Source organism: Somniosus microcephalus, unplaced genomic scaffold (genome assembly GCF_052327205.1).
Source record: "Somniosus microcephalus isolate GS21.2 unplaced genomic scaffold, FLI_Smic_1.0 unresolved_chr4, whole genome shotgun sequence".
NCBI classification, from domain to species: domain Eukaryota; kingdom Metazoa; phylum Chordata; class Chondrichthyes; order Squaliformes; family Somniosidae; genus Somniosus; species Somniosus microcephalus.
This window is the reverse complement of record NW_028225182.1, coordinates 14,888,438-14,911,362: the sequence shown is the minus strand read 5'-3', so window position 1 is coordinate 14,911,362 and position 22,925 is coordinate 14,888,438. Positions and strand designations below refer to the sequence as shown.

The following is a 22,925-nucleotide window of genomic DNA, read 5'->3' as shown; positions in this document are numbered from 1 at the left end:
TTTCAAGCTCGAGTGCAGTTGCAAGCAGAACTCATTCAAAGAAAGTCCACATCATTGAGGCGCCTGAGTCTTTGCACCGAACTCCTTCCCAAAGAGTTGAGATTCATGTGGGGGTGATTTGGGCACATGTTTCCCCACATTACAACACTTCAAAGGGACTTCAATGGGCTTAAAGCGTTTTGGGACGTCCTGAGTTCGTGAAAAGCTGTGTATCAAAGCCAGTGTTTTTTTTTTCAAAAGTTCGAACAGCAAGTTCATAATTCGCGGGCAAAATAAGGGCTCGTCCGGGATCCCTCGCAAGTTTCAACCAATAACCCCGAAGCAAGAATCATACTAACCTAGCGAACTGATAAATTTGACTGGAGATAAGAGGTAAGCATTGTAAAACCATTTTGTTTGAGTGGTTGTTCTTGATGAGCAGAGCACTTAAGACCGAGACAGTGACTTTGTCTTTTCGAACTGTCTACTGAAGCGCCGCCCGGGCCCACTGCTACAGTTAATGAGCTGTGTTGAATATTGGATGGGATAAAAATTGATAAAGAGGAGGTACTAGAAAGCTGGCTGTACCAGGACCAGTTGAAATGCATCCTAGGATGCTGAGGGGAGTAAAGGTGGGAATTACGGAGGTGCTGACCATAATCTTCCAATACTCATTGGATATGGGGTGGTGCCAGACGTCTGGAGAATCGCAAATGTTACAGCCTTGTTGAAAAAAGTGTATACGGTTCAACCCAGCAACTACACGCCAGTCAGCTTAACGTCGGTAGTGAGGAAGCTTTTAGAAAGGGTAACCCTGCACAAAATGACCAGTCACTTGGACAAGTGTGGATTAATTAAGGAAAGTCTGCTCGGATTTGTTAAACGCAAATCGTCTTTTCCCAACTTGATTACAATTTTTGAGATGAGGTGAAAGAGAGGGTTGATGAGTGAAATGCAGTTGATGTGGTGGACATGGACTTCCAAAAGGCATTTGATAAAGTGCCACGTATCAGGCTTGCCAGCAAATCTGAAGCCCATGGAATAAAAGGGACAGTGGCAGCATGGGTGTCAAATTGGCGAAGTGACAGGAAACAGAGAGTAGTGCTAAACTGTTGTTTCTCTGAATGGAGGAAGGTACACAGTGGTGTTCCCCAGGGGTCGGTACTAGGACCACGGCCCTTTTTGCATATATTAATCCTTTGGAGTTAGGTGTCCAGGGCACAATTTCATAATTTGCAGATGATACAAAACTTGGAAGTATAGTGAGCAGTGAGGAGTATAGTGATAGACTTCAAGAGGACATGGATCGGCTGGTGGAATGGGCGGACATGTGGCAGATGAAGTTAAAAACAGAAAAGTGCGAATTGATACATTTTGGTCGGAAGAATGAGGAGAGGCAATATAAAATAAAGGATACATTTCCAAAGTGGTTGCAGGAACAGAGTTACCTGGGGGTGTATGTACACAAATCGTTCAATGTGGCAGGACAGGTTGAGAAACCAATTTAAAAAGCTTACAGTAACCGGGGCTTTATAAATAAAGGCGCAGAGTACAAAAGCAAGGACGTTATGATGAACCTTTATAAAACATTGGCTCGGCCACAACTGCAGAAATTATGTGTTCCAGAAAATTTTATCCCGTGCAATAACTGGTCCCATTAAATTAAACAAAAGTTGCCCCAGATTCCTGGTGACATAAGCAACGAGCATTTTAAACCAGACTCCTGAAATACAATCGGCCTGGAAAATGCGATCGGAAACTCGCCGCTGGCTAACGCCTCTGAATCAAAAAACCAATACGACTTACCTGGTGTCTCCAGAGCTTCGGTCTCTTGTTGCCCTGGGCCTGCTGGCATACGCCTGCATAAAGGCCCATGGATCCCAGGGGCACACACGGTTCGCAAGCCTGGGTGTCCTTGTGCACCAGTCGCTGAAGGTAAGCATGCAGATGCAGCAGGCGGTTAAGAAGGCAAATGGTATGTTGGCTTTCGTAGCGAGAGGATTCGAGTACAGGAGCAAGGATGCCTTGCTGCAGTTGTACAGGGCCTTGGTGAGACCACATCTTGAGTATTGAGTGCAGTTTTGGTCGCCTTATCTGAGGAAGGATGTTCTTGCCATGGAAGGAGTTCAGCGAATATTGACCAGGCTGATACCTGGGATGGCAGGAATGACATATGAGGAGAGATTGGGAGGATTGGGCTCGTACTCGCTGGAGTTTAGAAGAATGAGAGGGGATCTCATTGAACTTATAAAATTCTGACAGTACTGGAAAGACTAGATGCAGGAAGGATGTTCCTGATGGTCGGGGACTCCAGAACCAGGGGTCACAGTCAAAGGATAAGGGGTAGGCCATTTAGGACAGACATGAGTAGGAATTTCTTCACCCAGAGAGTGGTGAACCTGTGGAATTCTCTACCACAGAAGGCAGTAGAAGCCAATTCATTAAATATATTCAAGAAGGAGTTGGATATATTTCTTAAGGCTAAAGGGATCCAGGTGTATGGGGAGAAAGCAAGTTTAACCAGAGGAATATCCGCAGTCAGGAGCTGAAAAGGAACAAGAGCTGAAAAAACACCAGAAAAAAGATAAGAAATATCAACAATTGCGATCAACTCTTTAATGTGTGTTCTCGTAGTTTAGTGGTTTAATTGTTGTAATCAACATTCATTAACCGAAAGCGTTGTTTTGCAGAATGGAAGAAATGCTCACAGTAAGGGACAGTCGAAAGTTGAGTAATTTAACTTTAATAATTTGTGAAAGTTTATTCATTGACGAAGATTTATACCCTATCAGAATTTACGCACTGTGTATTTTAGGATTCTGCTTTAAATTGTTCGTTGCTTCTGACACAAGAAAGCTGTTAAATGTATTTCACAGAAAAATAATGTTTCTGTCCGGGCTCGAACCGGGGACATTTCGCTTGTGAATCGAACTTGATAACCGCTACACTATGGAAACCTGTACTTAATTAAGCATCGAGAAAGCACTGTTCAGACAGAAGGGACACTACAGAATCGCTCTTTCTGCAATGATTTCCTTTCACTGGCATTTCTCTGACCGAACTGCACAAGTCAATAATGTTCCTTTCAAACTCATTAAACTGCCGAATTTCCTTCCCTCTGATTTAACGCATAGGTTTAAATTGTTCTGCAAACCATGAACCAGGTTCACCTGAATTCCAAGGTGTGTAAGGAAATCAAGCATCAAAAGCCCTTTCATTAACCACAGGGATTCAGTCAATTTTCTAATCGCAAAGCGCTTTCTCACCTTGTCAATATCTCTCGTCTATTTGCCGGTGTTTCCCGATTCTGCCTGTCTCTCTGGCTCTGTTTATCCTGTGTGGCCACCTGCAGGTTGATTTTGAGCGAATACCTGTGCTTGTGTCTTGTCACATTAAATAAATGAGGAATTGTGGCGCTTCTCTCCCTGACACTGGGGAAAGAGTGAGACAGTCGTTGGAGCAAGTGTCTGGTTATTGTGAAACGGCAAAGAAAAGAATAATTCTGGAATTACCCAAAGGAACAGTGACCCCGACGTGATTTGAACACGCAGCCTTCTGATGCGGAGTCAGACACGCTACCGTTGCGCCACGAGCTCCGACAATATAAAACGCGCTGTTTTCATATACACACGTTCCACAAACACTGTTTCATTCCTCCTGCCTTCTCCTGATTCCTCAGTGTCATTCACAGAAGCGCCTGATGCCCTCATTTGTTTAACGTAACAAGCAGACACAAACACAGGTATTCCTTCAAAATCAACCCGCAGGTGGCCACAGACACAATAAACAGAGCCAGAGAGAAAGACAGAATCGGGAATCTCCGGGAAATAGACAAGAGATATTGACAAGGACTAAAGCACTTTGCGATCAGAAAATTGCCTGAACCCCTGTGGTTAATGAAAGGGATTTTGCTGCTTGAGTTCCTTATACGCCTTGGGCTTCTGGAGAACTTGTTTCGTAGTGTCCAGAAACGCGGCTCAGACATGCTGTTGTGACCGGGCCGGGCCTGACATCAATCAGCGACAATGAAATAGAATTTCGACCGTCCCGGCTAGCTCAGTCGGTAGAGCATGAGATTCTTAATTTCAGAGTCGTGGGTTCCAGCCCCACGTTAGGCGGTATTTATTTTGTTAAACTTTTATGTTGCTTTCAAAGCGTCATTAATTGAGCGATAACCTTGTTTAGCACAATGAAAGAAATGCGAGCTGAGAAAATGCTGCAGACGCTGGAAATCTGAATTGAAACAGAAAATGCTGGAGATACTCAGCAGGTCAGGCAGCTTCTGCGAAGAGAGAAACAGAGTTAACGTTTCAGGTCGATAACCTTTCGTCAGAGGTAATGGAACAGATTTTTAAGCAAATGCAGGGGATTCTATGAGATCATGGCTGATCTCCTGCCTCAAATCCATTCACCGGCCCTATCGCCATATCCCTTGATGCCCTTACCAGACAGAAATCTACCGACTTCTGCTTTGAACATACCCAATGACTGAGCCTCCACAGCCATCTGGGGTAGAAAATTCCAAAGATTCACCACCCTCTGTGTGAAGAAATTTCTACTCCTCTCAGTCCGGAATGGCCTAACCTTTATCCTGAGGCTGTGGCCCCTGGTTCTAGACTCCCCAGCCAAGGTGAAACATTCTCCCAGCATCCAACCGATCAAATCCTGTAATAATTTTGCATGCTTAATGAGATCCCCTCCCATTCTTCCGAATTCAAGTGATTGCAGGCCTAGTTTACTCAATCTCTTCTCATCCGAGGTCAGTGACAGTCTTGCAAATGGTGACTTGATATTCGGTAGTGGGGTCATGGTCCAGGCGGAGGTAGGAGGAGGTGTTGGAGAGTTGGCGTACAGCTTCCGCTAGGTAGAGGTCGGTTCGCCAAACAGCAACAGCACCACCCTTGTCAGCAAGTTTTGTGCTTTGCATGTTAACTGTTAACTGTTACCCATATCTCATTTTACACAATATATGGGCTACTCCAGCTCCTAATTCTTTTGTTTTATTTGTTATTTCCACACACAGGAGAGCAATCTCGCCCCTGGACAAGCAGAAGGAGCAAGTTCCAACAAAATGATTCCGCAAACGTGATAACTGCTACACTGTGGAACCGTCTCCACTTTCAGTACCAGGTCAGATGGAAATGTTAGACTTTTTTGAGGATGTAACTGGTAGAATAGTTAAGGGAGAACCAGTGGATGTGGTGTATTTGGACTTTCAGAAGGCTTTCGATAAGGTCCCACATAAGAGATTGGCGTGCAAAGTTAAAGCACATGGGATTGGGGGTAAGGTACAGACTTAGATAGAGACCTGGTTGGCAGACAGGAAGCAAAGAGTATGTCTAAACGGGTCTGTTTCCAAGTGGCAGGCAATTACTAGTGGGGTAGGGCAGGGATAAGTGCTAGGACTCCAGCTACTCACAATATATATTAATGATCTAGCAGGTTGAACTAGATGTAATAACTCCAAGTTTGCAGACGACACAAAGCTGGGTGGGCATGTGTGCTGTGAGGCGGATGCAGAGAAACTCCAGTATGATATGGACAGGTTAGGTGATTTAGCAGAAGCATGGCAGATGCAGTATAATGTGGATAAATGTGAGGTTATCAACTTTGGTGGCAAAAACAGGAAGACAGCTTATTATCAGAATGTCAATAGATTGGGAAAAGGGGAACTGCAATGAGACCTGGGTGTCCGTGTGCACCAATCGCTGAAGGTAAGCATGCAGGTGCAGCAGGTGGTTAATAAGTCAAATGTTGGCCTTTATAGTGAGAGGTTTCGAGTACAGGAGCAAGGATGTCTTGCTGCATTTGTACAAGGCCTTGGTGAGACCATACCTTGAGTATTGTGTGCAGCTTTGGTCACCTTATCTGAGGAAGGATGTTCTTGCCATGGAGGGAGTGCAGCGAAGATTCACCAGACTGATACATGGGATGGCAGGAATGACGTATGAAGACAGATTGAGATGATTAGGCTTATATTCGCTAGAGTTAAAAGAACGAGAGGGGATCTCATTGAAACTTACAAAATTCTAACAGGACTAGACACACTAGATGCAGGAAGAATGATCCCGATGGTGCGGGAATCCAGAACCAGCGGTCACAGCCTAAGGATAAGGGGTAAGCCACTAAGGGCTGAGATGAGGAGGAATTTCTTCACCCAGAGAGTGGTGAACCTGTTGAATTCTGTACCACAGAAGGCAGTTGAGGCCAATTCATTAAATATATTCAAGAAGGAGTTAGATATATTTCTTAAGGCTAAAGAGATAAAGGGATATGGGGAGAAAGCAGGGACAGGGTACTGAAGGTGCATGATCAGCCATGATCTCATTAAATGGCGGAGCAGGCTCGAGGGGCCGAATGGCCTACTCCTGCTCCAATCTTCCATGTTTCTATGTGAATGGAGCAGGTGAACTGCTGAATCCCACTTTTAAGGGATGTCCCAATGTCATTGCAGTGTTGTGAAAATAAACGAGTTCCGCTTGGTAATTAAAAGTAAAGACTGTCAGAAGTGGGATTTGAACCCACGCCTATCGGAGGAGACTGCGACCTGAACGCAGCGCCTTAGACCGCTCGGCCATCCTGACTTGTCCAGTTAATTTCTGCATCTCATCACTTCCGCATGAAGAAGTTTTCCGTCCGGGTGCTTGTTCAATGCTGATGAAGGCTCAGTGACCGGGATATCATCTCCCCCGGGGTTTTCCTGAACTTGTGCTCGGTGTATGGGGAGGTTTGTCCTGGGTCCCTGGTATCTTGCAGCTCCAGGGATGGGCAGTAACAATCTGAGCTCTGGAGCTGGGGAAAAGCGAATAATTAATGGATTTAACCCAGGGGTTTAATTTATTCTGCAAACCATGAACCAGGTTAATCTGAATTCCAAGGTGTGTAAGGAAATCAAGCATCAAAAGCCCTTTCATTAACCACAGGGATTCAGGCAATTTTTTGATCGCAAAGCGCTTTCTCACCTTGTCAATATCTCTCGTGTATTTGCCGGTGTTTCCCGATTCTGCCTGTCTCTCTGGCTCTGTTTATTCTGTGTGACCACCTGCAGGTTGATTTTGAGCGAATACCTGTGCTTGTGTCTTGTCACATTAAATAAATGAGGAATTGTGGCGCCTCTCTCCCTGACACTGGGGAAAGAGTGAGACAGTCTTTGGAGCAAGAGTCTGGTTATTGTGAAACGGCAAAGAAAACACTAAATCTTAAATTACCCGGAAGAACATTGACCCCGACGTGATTTGAACACGCAGCCTTCTGATCTGGAGTCAGACGCGCTACCGTTGCGCCACGAGGTCCGAAAATATAAACCGCGCTGTTTTCATATACACACGTTCCACAAACACTGTTTCATTCCTCCTGCCTTCTCCTGATTCCTCAGTGTCATTCACAGAAGCGCCTGATGCCCTCATTTGTTTAACGTACCAAGCAGACACAAACACAGGTATTCCTTCAAAATCAACCCGCAGGTGGCCACAGACACAATAAACAGAGCCAGAGAGAAAGACAGAATCGGGAATCTCCGGGAAATAGACAAGAGATATTGACAAGGATTAAAGCGCTTTGCGATCAGAAAATTGCCTGTGGTTAATGAAAGGGATTTTGCTGCTTGAGTTCCTTATACGCCTTGGGCTTCTGGAGAACTTGTTTCGTAGTTTGCAGAAACGCGGCTCAGACATGCTGTTGTGACCGGGCCGGGCCTGACTGCAATCAGCGACAATGAAATATAGTTTCAACCGGCCCGGCTAGCTCAGTCGGTAGAGCATGAGGTTCTTAATTTCAGAGTCGTGGGTTCGAGCCCCACGTTAGGCGGTATTTATTTTGTTAAACTTTTATGTTGCTTTCAAAGCGACATTAATTGAGCGATAACCTTGTTTTGCACAATGAAAGAAATGCGAACTGAGAAAATACTGCAGATGCTGGAAATCTGAATTGAAACAGAAAATGCTGGAGATACTCAGCAGGTCAGGCAGCTTCTGCGAAGAGAGAAAGAGAGTTAACGTTTCAGGTCGATAACCTTTCGTCAGAGACAATGGAACAGATTTTTAAGCAAATGTAGTGGATTCTATGAGACCATGCCTGATCTCCTGCCTCAAATCCATTCACCGGCCCTATCGCCATATCCCTTGATGCCCTTACCAGACAGAAATCTACCGACTTCTGTTTTGAACATACCCAATGACTGAGCCTCCACAGCCATCTGGGGTAGAAAATTCCAAAGATTCACCACCCTCTGTGTGAAGAAATTTCTTCTCCTCTCTGTCCTGAATGGCCTAACCTTTATCCTGAGGTTGTGGCACCTGGTTCTAGACTCCCCAGCCAAGGGAAACATTCTCCCAGCATCCAACCGATCAAACCCTGTAATAATTGTGCATGCTTAATGAGATCCCCTCCCATTCTTCCGAATTCAAGAGATTGCAGGCCTAGTTTACTCAATCTCTTCTCATACGAGGTCAGTGACAGTCTTGCAGATGGTGACTTGATGTTCGGTAGTGGGGTCATGGTCCAGGTGGAGGTAGGAGGAGGTGTTGGAGAGTTGGCGTACAGCTTCCGCTAGGTAGAGGTCGGTTCGCCAAACAGCAACAGCACCACCCTTGTCAGCAAGTTTTGTGCTTTGCATGTTAACTGTTAACTGTTACCCATATCTCATTTTACACAATATATGGGCTACTCCAGCTCCTAATTCTTTTGTTTTATTTGTTATTTCCACACACAGGAGAGCAATCTCGCCCCTGGACAAGCAGAAGGAGCAAGTTCCAACAAAATGATTCCGCAAACGTGATAACTGCTACACTGTGGAACCGTCTCCACTTTCAGTACCAGGTCAGATGGAAATGTTAGAATTTTTTGAGGATGTAACTGGTAGAATAGATAAGGGAGAACCAGTGGATGTGGTGTATTTGGACTTTCAGAAGGTCCCACATAAGAGATTGGCGTGCAAAGTTAAAGCACATGGGATTGGGGGTAAGGTACAGACTTAGATAGAGAACTGGTTGGCAGACAGGAAGCAAAGAGTATGTCTAAACGGGTCTGTTTCCAAGTGGCAGGCAATTACTAGTGGGGTAGGGCAGGGATAAGTGCTAGGACTCCAGCTACTCACAATATATATTAATGATCTAGAAGGTTGAACTAGATGTAATAACTCCAAGTGTGCAGACGACACAAAGCTGGGTGGGCATGTGTGCTCTGAGGAGGATGCAGAGAAACTCCAGTATGATATGGACAGGTTAGGTGATTAACAGAAGCATGGCAGATGCAGTTTCATGTGGATAAATGTGAGGTTATCAACTTTGGTGGCAAAAACAGGAAGACAGCTTATTATCAGAATGTCAATAGATTGGGAAAAGGGGAACTGCAATGAGACCTGGGTGTCCGTGTCCACCAATCGCTGAAGGTAAGCATGCAGGTGCAGCAGGTGCTTAAGAAGGCAAATGTTGGCCTTTATAGTGAGAGGTTTCGAGTACAGGAGCAAGGATGTCTTGCTGCATTTGTACAAGGCCTTGGTGAGACCATACCTAGAGTATTGTGTGCAGCTTTGGTCACCTTATCTGAGGAAGGATGTTCTTGCCATGGAGGGAGTGCAGCGAAGATTCACCAGACTGATACATGGGATGGCAGGAATGACGTATGAAGACAGATTGAGATGATTAGGCTTATATTCGCTAGAGTTAAAAGAACGAGAGGGGATCTCATTGAAACTTACAAAATCCTAACAGGACTAGACACACTAGATGCAGGAAGAATGATCCCGATGGTGCGGGAATCCAGAACCAGCGGTCACAGTCTAAGGATAAGGGGTAAGCCACTAAGGGCTGAGATGAAGAGGAATTTCTTCACCCAGAGAGTGGTGAACCTGTTGAATTCTGTACCACAGAAGGCAGTTGAGGCCAATTCATTAAATATATTCAAGAAGGAGTTAGATATATTTCTTAAGGCTAAAGAGATAAAGGGATATGGGGAGAAAGCAGGGACAGGGTACTGAATGTGGATGATCAGCCATGATCTCATTAAATGGCGGAGCAGGCTCGAAGGGCCGAATGGCCTACTCCTGCTCCTATCTTCTATGTTTCTATGTGAATGGAGCAGGTGAACTGCTGAATCCCACTTTTAAGGGATGTCCCAATGTCATTACAGTGGTGTGAAAATAAATGAGTTCCGCTTGGTAATTAAAAGTAAAGACTGTCAGAAGTGGGATTCGAACCCACGTCTCCAGAGGAGACTGCGACCTGAACGCAGCCCCTTAGACCGCTCGGCCATCCTGACTTGTTCCGTTAACTTCTGCATCTCATCACTTCCGCATGAAGAACGTTTCCGTCCGGGTGCTTGTTCAATGCTGATGAAGGCTCAGTGACCGGGATATCATCTCCCCCGGGGTTTTCCTGAACTTGTGCTCGGTGTATGGGGAGGTTTGTCCTGGGTCCCTGGTATCTTGCAGCTCCAGGGATGGGCAGTAACAATCTGAGCTCTGGAGCTGGGGAAAAGCGAATAATTAATGGATTTAACCCAGGGGTTTAAATTGTTCTGCAAACCATGAACCAGGTTCATCTGAATTCCAAGGTGTGTAAGGAAATCAAGCATCAAAAGCCCTTTCATTAACCGCAGGGATTCAGGCAATTTTTTGATCGCAAAGCGCTTTCTCACCTTGTCAATATCTCTCGTGTATTTGCCGGTGTTTCCCGATTCTGCCTGTCTCTCTGGCTCTGTTTATTCTGTGTGACCACCTGCAGGTTGATTTTGAGCGAATACCTGTGCTTGTGTCTTGTCACATTAAATAAATGAGGAATTGTGGCGCTTCTCTCCCTGACACTGTGGAAAGAGTGAGACAGTCTTTGGAGCAAGATTCTGGTTATTGTGAAACGGCAAAGAAAACAATAAATCTTAAATTACCCGGAAGAACATTGACCCCGACGTGATTTGAACACGCAGCCTTCTGATCTGGAGTCAGACGCGCTACCGTTGCGCCACGAAGTCCGAAAATATAAACCGCGCTGTTTTCATATACACACGTTCCACAAACACTGTTTCATTCCTCCTGCCTTCTCCTGATTCCTCAGTGTCATTCACAGAAGCGCCTGATGCCCTCATTTGTTTAACGTACCAAGCAAACACAAACACAGGTATTCCTTCAAAATCAACCCGCAGGTGGCCACAGACACAATAAACAGAGCCAGAGAGAAAGACAGAATCGGGAATCTCCGGGAAATAGACAAGAGATATTGACAAGGACTAAAGCGCTTTGCGATCAGAAAATTGCCTGTGGTTAATGAAAGGGATTTTGCTGCTTGAGTTCATTATACGCCTTGGGCTTCTGGAGAACTTGTTTCGTAGTTTGCAGAAACGCGGCTCAGACATGCTGTTGTGACCGGGCCGGGCCTGACTGCAATCAGCGACAATGAAATATAGTTTCGACCGGCCCGGCTAGCTCAGTCGGTAGAGCATGAGGCTCTTAATTTCAGAGTCGTGGGTTCGAGCCCCACGTTAGGCCGTATTTATTTTGTTAAACTTTTATGTTGCTTTCAAAGCGTCATTAATTGAGCGATAACCTTGTTTTGCACAATGAAAGAAATGCGAACTGAGAAAATACTGCAGATGCTGGAAATCTGAATTAAAACAGAAAATGCTGGAGATACTCAGCAGGTCAGGCAGCTTCTGCGAAGAGAGAAACAGAGTTAACGTTTCAGGTCGATAACCTTTCGTCAGAGATAATGGAACAGATTTTTAAGCAAATGTAGGGGATTCTATGAGACCATGGCTGACCTCCTGCCTCAAATCCATTCACCGGCCCTATCGCCATATCCCTTGATGCCCTTACCAGACAGAAATCTACCGACTTCTGTTTTGAACAAACCCAATGACTGAGCCTCCACAGCCATCTGGGGTAGAAAATTCCAAAGATTCACCACCCTCTGTGTGAAGAAATTTCTTCTCCTCTCAGTCCTGAATGGCCTAACCTTTATCCTGAGGTTGTGGCCCCTGGTTCTAGACTCCCCAGCCAAGGGAAACATTCTCCCAGCATCCAACCGATCAAACCCTGTAATAATTGTGCATGCTTAATGAGATCCCCTCCCATTCTTCCGAATTCAAGAGATTGCAGGCCTAGTTTACTCAATCTCTTCTCATACGAGGTCAGTGACAGTCTTGCAGATGGTGACTTGATATTCGGTAGTGGGGTCATGGTCCAGGCGGAGGTAGGAGGAGGTGTTGGAGAGTTGGCGTACAGCTTCCGCTAGGTAGAGGTCGGTTCGCCAAACAGCAATAGCACCACCCTTGTCAGCAAGTTTTGTGCTTTGCATGTTAACTGTTAACTGTTACCCATATCTCATTTTACACAATATATGGGCTACTCCAGCTCCTAATTCTTTTGTTTTATTTGTTATTTCCACACACAGGAGAGCAATCTCGCCCCTGGACAAGCAGAAGGAGCAAGTTCCAACAAAATGATTCCGCAAACGTGATAACTGCTACACTGTGGAACCGCCTCCACTTTCAGTACCAGGTCAGATGGAAATGTTAGAATTTTTTGAGGATGTAACTGGTAGAATAGATAAGGGAGAACCAGTGGATGTGGTGTATTTGGACTTTCAGAAGGCTTTCGATAAGGTCCCATATAAGAGATTGGCGTGCAAAGTTAAAGCACATGGGATTGGGGGTAAGGTACAGACTTAGATAGAGAACTGGTTGGCAGACAGGAAGCAAAGAGTATGTCTAAACGGGTCTGTTTCCAAGTGGCAGGCAATTACTAGTGGGGTAGGGCAGGGATAAGTGCTAGGACTCCAGCTACTCACAATATATATTAATGATCTAGCAGGTTGAACTAGATGTAATAACTCCAAGTGTGCAGACGACACAAAGCTGGGTGGGCATGTGTGCTGTGAGGAGGATGCAGAGAAACTCCAGTATGATATGGAGAGGTTAGGTGATTAACAGAAGCATGGCAGATGCAGTTTAATGTGGATAAATGTGAGGTTATCAACTTTGGTGGCAAAAACAGGAAGACAGCTTATTATCAGAATGTCAATAGATTGGGAAAAGGGGAACTGCAATGAGACCTGGGTGTCCGTGTGCACCAATCGCTGAAGGTAAGCATGCAGGTGCAGCAGGTGGTTAAGAAGGCAAATGTTGGCCTTTATAGTGAGAGGTTTCGAGTACAGGAGCAAGGATGTCTTGCTGCATTTGTACAAGGCCTTGGTGAGACCATACCTAGAGTATTGTGTGCAGCTTTGGTCACCTTATCTGAGGAAGGATGTTCTTGCCATGGATGGAGTGCAGCGAAGATTCACCAGACTGATACATGGGATGGCAGGAATGACGTATGTAGACAGATTGAGATGATTAGGCTTATATTCGCTAGAGTTAAAAGAACGAGAGGGGATCTCATTGAAACTTACAAAATTCTAACAGGACTAGACACACTAGATGCAGGAAGAATGATCCCGATGGTGCGGGAATCCAGAACCAGCGGTCACAGTCTAAGGATAAGGGGTAAGCCACTAAGGGCTGAGATGAGGAGGAATTTCTTCACCCAGAGAGTGGTGAACCTGTTGAATTCTGTAACACAGAAGGCAGTTGAGGCCAATTCATTAAATATATTCAAGAAGGAGTTAGATATATTTCTTAAGGCTAAAGAGATAAAGGGAAATGGGGAGAAAGCAGGGACAGGGTACTGAATGTGGATGATCAGCCATGATCTCATTAAATGGCGGAGCAGGCTCGAGGGGCCGAATGGCCTACTACTGCTCCTATCTTCTATGTTTCTATGTGAATGGAGCAGGTGAACTGCTGAATCCCTCTTTTAAGGTGATGTCCCAATGCCATTACAGTGGTGTGAAAATAAATGAGTTCCGCTTGGTAATTAAAAGTAAAGACTGTCAGAAGTGGGATTCGAACTCACGCCTCCAGAGAAGACTGCGACCTGAACGCAGCGCCTTAGACCGCTCGGCCATCCTGACTTGTTCCGTTAACTTCTGCATCTCATCACTTCCGCATGAAGAACGTTTCCGTCCGGGTGCTTGTTCAATGCTGATGAAGGCTCAGTGACCGGGATATCATCTCCCCCGGGGTTTTCCTGAACTTGTGCTCGGTGTATGGGGAGGTTTGTCCTGGGTCCCTGGTATCTTGCAGCTCCAGGGATGGGCAGTAACAATCTGAGCTCTGGAGCTGGGGAAAAGCGAATAATTAATGGATTTAACCCAGGGGTTTAAATTGTTCTGCAAACCATGAACCAGGTTCATCTGAATTCCAAGGTGTGTAAGGAAATCAAGCATCAAAAGCCCTTTCATTAACCGCAGGGATTCAGGCAATTTTTTGATCGCAAAGCGCTTTCTCACCTTGTCAATATCTCTCGTGTATTTGCCGGTGTTTCCCGATTCTGCCTGTCTCTCTGGCTCTGTGTATTCTGTGTGACCACCTGCAGGTTGATTTTGAGCGAATACCTGTGCTTGTGTCTTGTCACATTAAATAAATGAGGAATTGTGGCGCTTCTCTCCCTGACACTGTGGAAAGAGTGAGACAGTCTTTGGAGCAAGATTCTGGTTATTGTGAAACGGCAAAGAAAACAATAAATCTTAAATTACCCGGAAGAACATTGACCCCGACGTGATTTGAACACGCAGCCTTCTGATCTGGAGTCAGACGCGCTACCGTTGCGCCACGAAGTCCGAAAATATAAACCGCGCTGTTTTCATATACACACGTTCCACAAACACTGTTTCATTCCTCCTGCCTTCTCCTGATTCCTCAGTGTCATTCACAGAAGCGCCTGATGCCCTCATTTGTTTAACGTACCAAGCAAACACAAACACAGGTATTCCTTCAAAATCAACCCGCAGGTGGCCACAGACACAATAAACAGAGCCAGAGAGAAAGACAGAATCGGGAATCTCCGGGAAATAGACAAGAGATATTGACAAGGACTAAAGCGCTTTGCGATCAGAAAATTGCCTGTGGTTAATGAAAGGGATTTTGCTGCTTGAGTTCATTATACGCCTTGGGCTTCTGGAGAACTTGTTTCGTAGTTTGCAGAAACGCGGCTCAGACATGCTGTTGTGACCGGGCCGGGCCTGACTGCAATCAGCGACAATGAAATATAGTTTCGACCGGCCCGGCTAGCTCAGTCGGTAGAGCATGAGGCTCTTAATTTCAGAGTCGTGGGTTCGAGCCCCACGTTAGGCCGTATTTATTTTGTTAAACTTTTATGTTGCTTTCAAAGCGTCATTAATTGAGCGATAACCTTGTTTTGCACAATGAAAGAAATGCGAACTGAGAAAATACTGCAGATGCTGGAAATCTGAATTAAAACAGAAAATGCTGGAGATACTCAGCAGGTCAGGCAGCTTCTGCGAAGAGAGAAACAGAGTTAACGTTTCAGGTCGATAACCTTTCGTCAGAGATAATGGAACAGATTTTTAAGCAAATGTAGGGGATTCTATGAGACCATGGCTGACCTCCTGCCTCAAATCCATTCACCGGCCCTATCGCCATATCCCTTGATGCCCTTACCAGACAGAAATCTACCGACTTCTGTTTTGAACAAACCCAATGACTGAGCCTCCACAGCCATCTGGGGTAGAAAATTCCAAAGATTCACCACCCTCTGTGTGAAGAAATTTCTTCTCCTCTCAGTCCTGAATGGCCTAACCTTTATCCTGAGGTTGTGGCCCCTGGTTCTAGACTCCCCAGCCAAGGGAAACATTCTCCCAGCATCCAACCGATCAAACCCTGTAATAATTGTGCATGCTTAATGAGATCCCCTCCCATTCTTCCGAATTCAAGAGATTGCAGGCCTAGTTTACTCAATCTCTTCTCATACGAGGTCAGTGACAGTCTTGCAGATGGTGACTTGATATTCGGTAGTGGGGTCATGGTCCAGGCGGAGGTAGGAGGAGGTGTTGGAGAGTTGGCGTACAGCTTCCGCTAGGTAGAGGTCGGTTCGCCAAACAGCAATAGCACCACCCTTGTCAGCAAGTTTTGTGCTTTGCATGTTAACTGTTAACTGTTACCCATATCTCATTTTACACAATATATGGGCTACTCCAGCTCCTAATTCTTTTGTTTTATTTGTTATTTCCACACACAGGAGAGCAATCTCGCCCCTGGACAAGCAGAAGGAGCAAGTTCCAACAAAATGATTCCGCAAACGTGATAACTGCTACACTGTGGAACCGCCTCCACTTTCAGTACCAGGTCAGATGGAAATGTTAGAATTTTTTGAGGATGTAACTGGTAGAATAGATAAGGGAGAACCAGTGGATGTGGTGTATTTGGACTTTCAGAAGGCTTTCGATAAGGTCCCATATAAGAGATTGGCGTGCAAAGTTAAAGCACATGGGATTGGGGGTAAGGTACAGACTTAGATAGAGAACTGGTTGGCAGACAGGAAGCAAAGAGTATGTCTAAACGGGTCTGTTTCCAAGTGGCAGGCAATTACTAGTGGGGTAGGGCAGGGATAAGTGCTAGGACTCCAGCTACTCACAATATATATTAATGATCTAGAAGGTTGAACTAGATGTAATAACTCCAAGTGTGCAGACGACACAAAGCTGGGTGGGCATGTGTGCTGTGAGGAGGATGCAGAGAAACTCCAGTATGATATGGAGAGGTTAGGTGATTAACAGAAGCATGGCAGATGCAGTTTAATGTGGATAAATGTGAGGTTATCAACTTTGGTGGCAAAAACAGGAAGACAGCTTATTATCAGAATGTCAATAGATTGGGAAAAGGGGAACTGCAATGAGACCTGGGTGTCCGTGTGCACCAATCGCTGAAGGTAAGCATGCAGGTGCAGCAGGTGGTTAAGAAGGCAAATGTTGGCCTTTATAGTGAGAGGTTTCGAGTACAGGAGCAAGGATGTCTTGCTGCATTTGTACAAGGCCTTGGTGAGACCATACCTAGAGTATTGTGTGCAGCTTTGGTCACCTTATCTGAGGAAGGATGTTCTTGCCATGGATGGAGTGCAGCGAAGATTCACCAGACTGATACATGGGATGGCAGGAATGACGTATGTAGACAGATTGAGATGATTAGGCTTATATTCGCTAGAGTTAAAAGAACGAGAGGGGATCTCATTGAAACTTACAAAATTCTAACAGGACTAGACACACTAGATGCAGGAAGAATGATCCCGATGGTGCGGGAATCCAGAACCAGCGGTCACAGTCTAAGGATAAGGGGTAAGCCACTAAGGGCTGAGATGAGGAGGAATTTCTTCACCCAGAGAGTGGTGAACCTGTTGAATTCTGTAACACAGAAGGCAGTTGAGGCCAATTCATTAAATATATTCAAGAAGGAGTTAGATATATTTCTTAAGGCTAAAGAGATAAAGGGAAATGGGGAGAAAGCAGGGACAGGGTACTGAATGTGGATGATCAGCCATGATCTCATTAAATGGCGGAGCAGGCTCGAGGGGCCGAATGGCCTACTACTGCTCCTATCTTCTATGTTTCTATGTGAATGGAGCAGGTGAACTGCTGAATCCCTCTTTTAAGGTGATGTCCCAATGCCATTACAGTGGTGTGAAAATAAATGAGTTCCGCTTGGTAATTAAAAGTAAAGACTGTCAGAAGTGGGATTCGAACTCACGCCTACCAGAGAAGACTGCGACCTGAACGCAGCGCCTTAGACCGCTCGGCCATCCTGACTTGTTCCGTTAACTTCTGCATCTCATCACTTCCGCATGAAGAACGTTTCCGTCCGGGTGCTTGTTCAATGCTGATGAAGGCTCAGTGACCGGGATATCATCTCCCCCGGGGTTTTCCTGAACTTGTGCTCGGTGTATGGGGAGGTTTGTCCTGGGTCCCTGGAATCTTACAGCTCCAGGGATGGGCAGTAACAATCTGAGCTCTGGAGCTGGGGAAAAGCGAATAATTAATGGATTTAACCCAGGGGTTTAAATTGTTCTGCAAACCATGAACCAGGTTCATCTGAATTCCAAGGTGTGTAAGGAAATCAAGCATCAAAAGCCCTTTCATTAACCACAGGGATTCAGGCAATTTTTTGATCGCAAAGCGCTTTCTCACCTTGTCAATATCTCTCGTGTATTTGCCGGTGTTTCCCGATTCTGCCTGTCTCTCTGGCTCTGTTTATTGTGTGTGACCACCTGCAGGTTGATTTGAGCGAATACCTGTGCTTGTGTCTTGTCACATTAAATAAATGAGGAATTGTGGCGCTTCTCTCCCTGACACTGGGGAAAGAGTGAGACAGTCTTTGGAGCAAGAGTCTGGTTATTGTGAAACGGCAAAGAAAACAATAAATCTTAAATTACCCGGAAGAACATTGACCCCGACGTGATTTGAACACGCAGCCTTCTGATCTGGAGTCAGACGCGCTACCGTTGCGCCACGAGGTCCGAAAATATAAACCGCGCTGTTTTCATATACACACGTTCCACAAACACTGTTTCATTCCTCCTGCCTTCTCCTGATTCCTCAGTGTCATTCACAGAAGCGCCTGATGCCCTCATTTGTTTAACGTACCAAGCAGACACAAACACAGGTATTCCTTCAAAATCAACCCGCAGGTGGCCACAGACACAATAAACAGAGCCAGAGAGAAAGACAGAATCGGGAATCTCCGGGAAATAGACAAGAGATATTGACAAGGACTAAAGCGCTTTGCGATCAGAAAATTGCCTGTGGTTAATGAAAGGGATTTTGCTGCTTGAGTTCCTTATACGCCTTGGGCTTCTGGAGAACTTGTTTCGTAGTTTGCAGAAACGCGGCTCAGACATGCTGTTGTGACCGGGCCGGGCCTGACTGCAATCAGCGACAATGAAATATAGTTTCGACCGGCCCGGCTAGCTCAGTCGGTAGAGCTTGAGACTTTTAATTTCAGAGTCGTGGGTTCGAGTCCCACGTTAGGCGGTATTTACTTTGTTAAACTTTTATGTTGCTTTCAAAGCGTCATTAATTGAGCAATAACCTTGTTTTGCACAATGAAAGAAATGCGAACTGAGAAAATACTGCAGATGCTGGAAATCTGAATTGAAACAGAAAATGCTGGAGATACTCAGCAGGTCAGGCAGCTTCTGCGAAGAGAGAAACAGAGTTAACGTTTCAGGTCGATAACCTTTCGTCAGAGATAATGGAACAGATTTTTAAGCAAATGCAGGGGATTCTATGAGACCATGCCTGATCTCCTGCCTCAAATCCATTCACCGGCCCTATCGCCATATCCCTTGATGCCCTTACCAGACAGAAATCTACCGACTTCTGTTTTGAACATACCCAATGACTGAGCCTCCACAGCCATCTGGGGTAGAAAATTCCAAAGATTCACCACCCTCTGTGTGAAGAAATTTATTCTCCTCTCAGTCCTGAATGGCCTAACCTTTATCCTGAGGCTGTGGCCCCTGGTTCTAGACTCCCCAGCCAAGGGAAACATTCTCCCAGCATCCAACCGATCAAACCCTGTAATAATTGTGCATGCTTAATGAGATCCCCTCCCATTCTTCCGAATTCAAGAGATTGCAGGCCTAGTTTACTCAATCTCTTCTCATACGAGTTCAGTGACAGTCTTGCAAATGGTGACTTGATATTCGGTAGTGGGGTCATGGTCCAGGCGGAGGTAGGAGGAGGTGTTGGAGAGTTGGCGTACAGCTTCCGCTAGGTAGAGGTCGGTTCGCCAAACAGCAACAGCACCACCCTTGTCAGCAAGTTTTGTGCTTTGCATGTTAACTGTTAACTGTTACCCATATCTCATTTTACACAATATATGGGCTACTCCAGCTCCTAATTCTTTTGTTTTATTTGTTATTTCCACACACAGGAGAGCAATCTCGCCCCTGGACAAGCAGAAGGAGCAAGTTCCAACAAAATGATTCCGCAAACGTGATAACTGCTACACTGTGGAACCGTCTCCACTTTCAGTACCAGGTCAGATGGAAATGTTAGAATTTTTTGAGGATGTAACTGGTAGAATAGATAAGGGAGAACCAGTGGATGTGGTGTATTTGGACTTTCAGAAGGCTTTCGATATTGTCCCACATAAGAGATTGGCGTGCAAAGTTAAAGCACATGGGATTGGGGGTAAGGTACAGACTTAGATAGAGAACTGGTTGGCAGACAGGAAGCACAGATTATGTCTAAACGGGTCTGTTTCCAAGTGGCAGGCAATTACTAGTGGGGTAGGGCAGGGATAAGTGCTAGGACTCCAGCTACTCACAATATATATTAATGATCTAGAAGGTTGAACTAGATGTAATAACTCCAAGTGTGCAGACGACACAAAGCTGGGTGGGCATGTGTGCTGTGAGGAGGATGCAGAGAAACTCCAGTATGATTTGGACAGGTTAGGTGATTAACAGAAGCATGGCAGATGCAGTATAATGTGGATAAATGTGAGGTTATCAACTTTGGTGGCAAAAACAGGAAGACAGCTTATTATCAGAATGTCAATAGATTGGGAAAAGGGGAACTGCAATGAGACCTGGTTGTCCGTGTGCACCAATCGCTGAAGGTAAGCATGCAGGTGCAGCAGGTGGTTAAGAAGGCAAATGTTGGCCTTTATAGTGAGAGGTTTCGAGTACAGGAGCAAGGATGCCTTGCTGCATTTGTACAAGGCCTTGGTGAGACCATACCTAGAGTATTGTGTGCAGCTTTGGTCACCTTATCTGAGGAAGGATGTTCTTGCCATGGAGGGAGTGCAGCGAAGAATCACCAGACTGATACATGGGATGGCAGGAATGACGTATGAAGACAGATTGAGATGATTAGGCTTATATTCGCTAGAGTTAAAAGAACGAGAGGGGATCTCATTGAAACTTACAAAATTCTAACAGGACTAGACACACTAGATGCAGGAAGAATGATCCCGATGGTGCGGGAATCCAGAACAAGCGGTCACAGTCTAAGGATAAGGGGTAAGCCACTAAGGGCTGAGATGAGGAGGAATTTCTTCACCCAGAGAGTGGTGAACCTGTTGAATTCTGTACCACAGAAGGCAGTTGAGGCCAATTCATTAAAAATATTCAAGAAGGAGTGAGATATATTTCTTAAGACTAAAGAGATAAAGGGATATGGGGAGAAAGCAGGGACAGGGTATTGAATGTGGATGATCAGCCATGATCTCATTAAATGGCGGAGCAGGCTCGAGGGGCCGAATGGCCTACTCCTGCTCCGATCTTCTATGTTTCTATGTGAATGGAGCAGGTGAACTGCTGAATCCCACTTTTAAGGGATGTCCCAAAGTGCTTGACAGTGGTGTGAAATTAAATGAGTTCCGCTTGGTAATTAAAAGTAAAGACTTTCAGAAGTGGAATTGGAACCCACGTCGCCAGAGAACACTGCGATCTGAACGCAGCGCCTCAGACCTCTCGGCCATCCTGACTTCTTCCATTAATTTCGGCATCTCATCACTTCCACATGAAGAACGTTTCCGTCCGGGTGCTTGTTCAATGCTGTTGAAGGCTCAGTTACCGGGATACCATCTCCCCCGGGGTTTTCCTGAGCTTGTGCTCGGTGTATGGGGAGGTTTTTTCCATGTCCCTGGAATCTTGCAGCTCCAGGGATGGGCAGTAACAATCTGAGCTCTGGAGCTGGGGAAAAGCGATTAATTAATGGGTTTGTTTTCGGGCCTGAAATGCGGCTTAGATCTGTTGGTATTAACCGAGGCCGGGGCTGCGAGATATTTCAGTTTGTTCACGTTTAATCAGAGGAATATCCGCAGTCAGGAGCTGAAAGGACCAAGAGCTGAAAAAACACCAGAAAAAAGATAAGAAATATCAGCAATTGTGATCAACTCTTTAATGTGTGTTCTGGTAGTTTAGTGGTTTAATTGTTTTAATCAACATTCATTAACCGAAAGCGTTGTTTTGCAGAATGAAAGAAATGCTCACAGTGAGGGACAGTCGAAAGTTGAGTAATTTAACTTTAATAATTTGTGAAAGTTTATTCATTGCCGAAGATTTATACCCTATCAGAATTTACGCACTGTGTATTTTAGGAGTCTGCTTTAAATTGTTCGTTGCTTCTGACACAAGAAACCTGTTAAATTTATTTTACAGAAAAATAATGTTTCCGCCCGAGCACCTTTCGCGAGTGAGGCAAACGTGATAACCGCTACACTACGGAAACCTGTACTTAATTCAGCATCGAGAAAGCACTGTTCAGACAGAAGGGACACTGCAGAATCGCTCTTTCTGCAATGATTTCCTTTCACTGGCATTTCTCTGACCGAACTGCACAAGTCAAAAATGTTCCTTTCACCTCATTAAACTGCCGAATTTTCTTCCCTCTGGTTTAACCCAGGGGTTTAAATTGTTCTGCAAACCATGAACCAGGTTCACCTGAATTCCAAGGTGTGTAAGGAAATCAAGCATCAAAAGCCCTTTCATTAACCACAGGGATTCAGGCAATTTTCTGATCGCAAAGCGCTTTCTCACCTTGTCAATATCTCTCGTGTGTTTGCCGGTGTTTCCCGATTCTGCCTGTCTCTCTGGCTCTGTTTATTCTGTGTGACTACCTGCAGGTTGATTTTGAGCGAATACCTGTGCTTGTGTCTTGTCACATTAAATAAATGAGGAATTGTGGCGCTTCACTCCCTGACGCTGGGGAAAGAGTGAGACAGTCTTTGGAGCAAGTGTCTGGTTATTGTGAAACGGCAAAGAAAACAGTAATTCTGGAACTACCCGGAGAAACAGTGACCCCGACGTGATTTGAACACGCAGCTTTCAAGATCTGGTTGATTGAGACGCGCTACCGTTGCGCCAATTCAGTTGAATTGTGAAAGATTATTCAAGGATCCTGCAGCTTTACCTCGGTTCACAACAGCAGATCTAAGCCGCGTTTCTGCAAACTACAAACCATGTTATCCAGAATTCCAAGGTGTCTACGGAACTCAAACATTAAACTTCCCTTCATTAACCACAGGGGTTCAGGCAATATTCTCTGATTCTATAAAACGTTATTAAAGTTTGACTGTCATCCGGTATACATGTTAGCAATTCCTGCAGTGTGCAA

General features: G+C 45.2%; 13 non-coding genes across 13 annotated transcripts; 4 read left to right on the top strand and 9 right to left on the bottom strand.

Moving 5' to 3' along the window:
* Positions 1–3,503: 3,503 nt before the first annotated feature.
* Positions 3,504–3,575, bottom strand: trnar-ccg (transfer RNA arginine (anticodon CCG)). Its single transcript has one exon. It is a non-coding gene; the product is annotated as a tRNA-Arg (tRNA).
* A 2,904-nt stretch (positions 3,576–6,479) lies between these two features.
* Positions 6,480–6,563, bottom strand: trnal-cag (transfer RNA leucine (anticodon CAG)). The gene has a single exon. It is a non-coding gene; the product is annotated as a tRNA-Leu (tRNA).
* A 636-nt stretch (positions 6,564–7,199) lies between these two features.
* trnaw-cca (transfer RNA tryptophan (anticodon CCA)) lies at positions 7,200–7,271 on the bottom strand. The gene has a single exon. It is a non-coding gene; the product is annotated as a tRNA-Trp (tRNA).
* A 441-nt stretch (positions 7,272–7,712) lies between these two features.
* Positions 7,713–7,785, top strand: trnak-cuu (transfer RNA lysine (anticodon CUU)). Its single transcript has one exon. It is a non-coding gene; the product is annotated as a tRNA-Lys (tRNA).
* Positions 7,786–10,153: 2,368 nt separating this feature from the next.
* Positions 10,154–10,236, bottom strand: trnal-cag (transfer RNA leucine (anticodon CAG)). The gene has a single exon. It is a non-coding gene; the product is annotated as a tRNA-Leu (tRNA).
* Positions 10,237–10,872: 636 nt separating this feature from the next.
* trnaw-cca (transfer RNA tryptophan (anticodon CCA)) lies at positions 10,873–10,944 on the bottom strand. Its single transcript has one exon. It is a non-coding gene; the product is annotated as a tRNA-Trp (tRNA).
* A 441-nt stretch (positions 10,945–11,385) lies between these two features.
* trnak-cuu (transfer RNA lysine (anticodon CUU)) lies at positions 11,386–11,458 on the top strand. The gene has a single exon. It is a non-coding gene; the product is annotated as a tRNA-Lys (tRNA).
* Positions 11,459–13,839: 2,381 nt separating this feature from the next.
* On the bottom strand, positions 13,840–13,922 carry trnal-cag (transfer RNA leucine (anticodon CAG)). Its single transcript has one exon. It is a non-coding gene; the product is annotated as a tRNA-Leu (tRNA).
* A 636-nt stretch (positions 13,923–14,558) lies between these two features.
* On the bottom strand, positions 14,559–14,630 carry trnaw-cca (transfer RNA tryptophan (anticodon CCA)). The gene has a single exon. It is a non-coding gene; the product is annotated as a tRNA-Trp (tRNA).
* A 441-nt stretch (positions 14,631–15,071) lies between these two features.
* trnak-cuu (transfer RNA lysine (anticodon CUU)) lies at positions 15,072–15,144 on the top strand. Its single transcript has one exon. It is a non-coding gene; the product is annotated as a tRNA-Lys (tRNA).
* Positions 15,145–17,525: 2,381 nt separating this feature from the next.
* trnal-cag (transfer RNA leucine (anticodon CAG)) lies at positions 17,526–17,609 on the bottom strand. Its single transcript has one exon. It is a non-coding gene; the product is annotated as a tRNA-Leu (tRNA).
* Positions 17,610–18,244: 635 nt separating this feature from the next.
* trnaw-cca (transfer RNA tryptophan (anticodon CCA)) lies at positions 18,245–18,316 on the bottom strand. The gene has a single exon. It is a non-coding gene; the product is annotated as a tRNA-Trp (tRNA).
* A 441-nt stretch (positions 18,317–18,757) lies between these two features.
* On the top strand, positions 18,758–18,830 carry trnak-uuu (transfer RNA lysine (anticodon UUU)). The gene has a single exon. It is a non-coding gene; the product is annotated as a tRNA-Lys (tRNA).
* The last annotated feature ends 4,095 nt before the right edge of the window (positions 18,831–22,925 follow it).